Source organism: Tupaia chinensis, unplaced genomic scaffold, assembly GCF_000334495.1.
Source record: "Tupaia chinensis unplaced genomic scaffold, TupChi_1.0 Scaffold000365_1, whole genome shotgun sequence".
Taxonomy (NCBI): Eukaryota; Metazoa; Chordata; class Mammalia; order Scandentia; family Tupaiidae; genus Tupaia; species Tupaia belangeri.
In genome coordinates this window covers 1,800,831-1,804,393 of record NW_006159862.1, presented here as the reverse complement: position 1 = coordinate 1,804,393, position 3,563 = coordinate 1,800,831, and the positions used below count along the sequence as shown (strand labels likewise).

General features: G+C 44.4%; 1 protein-coding gene across 4 annotated transcripts in view; it reads right to left on the bottom strand.

Moving 5' to 3' along the window:
• The window catches only part of AKAP10 (A-kinase anchoring protein 10), a 96,058-nt gene that overhangs the window by 952 nt on the left and 91,543 nt on the right, over nt 1-3,563 (bottom strand). The window lies entirely within an intron of this gene.

The following is a 3,563-nucleotide window of genomic DNA, read 5'->3' as shown; positions in this document are numbered from 1 at the left end:
TTTTTGGGGGGGGAGAGGTTTTTGCTATAGGGCACGTGTGCTCGCCAGACAGAGAGACAGAAAGCGAGAAATCACCCCCCAGGGGGGATGGCCACGCCGCAATCCCTTCTCCTCCGTTCTCCTCTCAGGATCTTGGGCATGCACGCACATGCGCCCAGCGTGAGTTTAAGCCACTGGGTCCAGGACGCAAACCGCAGGTGACTACGTGGGAGTCCAGCGACATAGCCATTACGCTAACTGCTGGTCCCTTATTCATTCATTTATTTTTAATTTGACAGAAAGAGACACAGAGAGAGAGAGAAAGAGGGGAAGTGAGAAAGCAAGCCACCAGGTCTGGGACTCGAACCGTGGTCAGCCATGTGGGAGTATCCAGTGCCCTAACCACCATGCAACCTGCTGGTCCCTACCTTTCCCATTTTTTGACATAGAAATATTTTTCTTTCTTTTCTTTTAGAGAGATTTTTTCCATAGGGCATATGTGCTCACTAGAGAGCCAGAAATCATATCCCCACAGGGGATGGCCATGCCGCAATCCCTTCTCCATTCTCCTCTCAGGATTTTGTCCATGCGTGCACATGTACCCAGCAATAGTTTCAAGCTGCTGGATCCGGGACTTGAATCATGGTTAACCAAGTGGGAATCCAGCAATGTAACCATTATGCCATCTGCTGGTCCCGTTGACATAGAAATTCTACTTGTAGGAATTCGCCTTACTACATATTCATAAGAGAGGTAAAAGCTTACATATGTAGACAGTCATTAAAATATTGCTTGTAACGGAAATACGGGAACTGATGTGATCACTTACTTGGGATTCGTGAAATAAAGGTTACCCTATAATACGAAATATCCCAGTCTTTAAAAAAAAAATAAAAATACAAAACCAGAACTCTGAGTGGCTCCCAAGCTCATGAGGCTGTGTCCTTCCTGTGCTCACAGAGGGTATGGTCCCACTACCTGTGTGAACTGGGACACGTGGACAGCTCAGTAATGATGTGGGGCAGTCTACATGAAGTGCCCAGGTACATTCTGAGGCAGACGTAGAGCTGCGGTCACAGCAGACAGGTAACGACAAAGGTTAAAGAGCATAGGTATCCCTCATGAGCCTACGGCTTCTCATTTACAAAACCATGGGCTGAAGGCCGGCTGATAGCATGGAGGTTCAGGTGCTAGATCCCACACGGCCAACTCTGCAGCTGTCTTGGATCTGTTGGGTTGAAAAACAAGTCAGGCTCGTGTGTGCCCCAATTCCTGAGAGGAGAAAGGATTGTGGCATGGCCACCCCTGCCCCTCCATTTCTCTCTGGCGAGTGCACACACCCTATAGCAAGTTAAACAAAAAACAAAATCATGGAACGAGACTCATAAGGAGACCTTCGGAGGTTTTCTTGTCCAATTTTCTGATGTACTGAGGAGGAAATGAGTGATTACAGAAGGAAATCATTTGCGAAGGGCCACACATCTCACCTAAGAATGGGCTCAGCTGGTTCTGCTAGCCTAGTGCTTTTCCACACTCATACATGGTTAAACCCTGAAGGACAGGCAGGACAGACACTCTGACACTTCAAGAGAAGGCCGAGCAAGCTCAAAATCCAAAACACAGAGAAACATACCTGTATATCCTAAAAATGAAAAGTCCATGGTGATAAAATCGGAATATACACTCAAATGAAAAGTAGGAATTTTAAACATCTGCTTTCCAAAATGGTTCCCACAGAACATCTTCTTATTGTCAAACAATAGATCATCAATGTGAAAACGGGAAATCACAAAAATAGCTACCCTGCCCTTCTTTATACACCTTTAGCTTGTTCTCTGCTATTCTAGGTTTGACTGAGCCAGAAGATAAATATAGACAAAAATGACCACCTTTACACAAAAAAGAGGACAGAGCCGCAAGGCTTCCATATGAACTGGCTCAGTGGAGAGTTCCTAATTCTCTGGTAAGGATAGTTCTTAGAATAAAAAGCTGGCTAGAATGTTAGAAAGGAAAGGCAGAGGGCTGCTAGTGGCGTGGAAGTTAAAATGCTGGATCCCACACGGCCAACTCCATGGTTCAAGTCCCGGACCCTGAGGCTTGAAAATCTTGCTGAGCGCACACATGTATGTACCCACAATCCTGAGAGGAGAGCAGAGAACGGGTTGCAGCATGGCCATCCCCCTCAGGGATGATTTCTTACTTTTCCCCCCTCTCTCTTGTGAGCACATATACACTATAGCAAAAACAAAAACAAACAAACAAAAGAACAAAAAAAAAAAAAAAAGGAAAAGATGAGGGTGGATTTAACCCTAAATTTAAATTCAAGCTACCCAAACTACTGAGGGGGTTATACAGACTGTCATTGAACATATTTTTTTCCTGATTCCTTATTTCTGTTTAATATAAATGACAGGAATAGCTTCATAAAGAATATGAGCTGAAATTCTATCACATTAATGACTCGACTCGAGTTACGGAAAGTAAATCTGGTGAAGGAACTAGAAACGTTTGGGTGGAAGAAAAGACCGAGTAGAGCTAAGTGGCCATCTTCAACTTTCTAAAGGTTACTGGTGTGGTCTCATGGGCAAGACTGGGACCAGCTGATGAGGCCACAGAGAAGTAGCGTATTAGCTCTCAGGAAGTCAGAAGTTCCCATGTGCCCATCAGGAAGGAGGGCAGACTGAACACACTCATTTAATTTACGACTTCTTTTGTTGTTATTGTTGTTTGATTTTTGAGAGAGATTTTTTTCTATATGATATATGTGCTCACTGGAGAGACAGAGACAAACAGAAAGCGAGAAATCGACCGCCAAGGAGATGGCCACACTGCAATCCCTTCTCCATTCTCCTCTCGGGATTTTGTCCATGCATGTCTACACGCATCCAGCATGAGTTTTAAGTCACCAGGTGTGGGACTTGAACCGTGATCTACTACATGGGAGTCCAGCGATATAACCATAACACCATCAGCTAGCACCTTCAATTTTATTTATTTATTTTTTAATCTTGAAGCAAAGAGATGCAGGGTAAATGACCAAAAACACTTCATCCTAAAAAACGAAGTGGAGAGTGAGAAAACTGAGCCACACCGAGGTTTACAATGCAGAATCCCTCCAAAGCCTGTGAATTGGCAGGACCAGTCCTTCTGGTAAAAGAAGCTGGAGTGGGTGCAAACATAAAGATTTGTAGAAAGCCTGCTTTAATCAAGTGACTGTTCTGCAGCGAGTCAGCCAAGCAACTACCCCGGCAGGAAAATCTGAGGATACCGCACTGAGCAGCATAAAGCGGTGTCTCTGGGCTAAGGTACACTGGGCCTGACGGAGGGCAGGGACACTGTACTGAAAACAGAATTAAGCAGTTTCCACACAATGAACGGCCTCCTCCAGCTGTGTCCTACCCAGCTCCTAGAAAACTGGAGCTTGGTCTTTACATTCTGGGCAGCAGACTGGTAGAGTTTCTGCAAGTGCTCATACGTCAGGTCCTCAAAAAGTTCGTGAAAAATGCACGTTTAAAAATTACACGTGAACTTTTTTTGCAGTATAATAAACTTGAACTTTTTTTTTTTTTTTTAAGAGAGGTTTT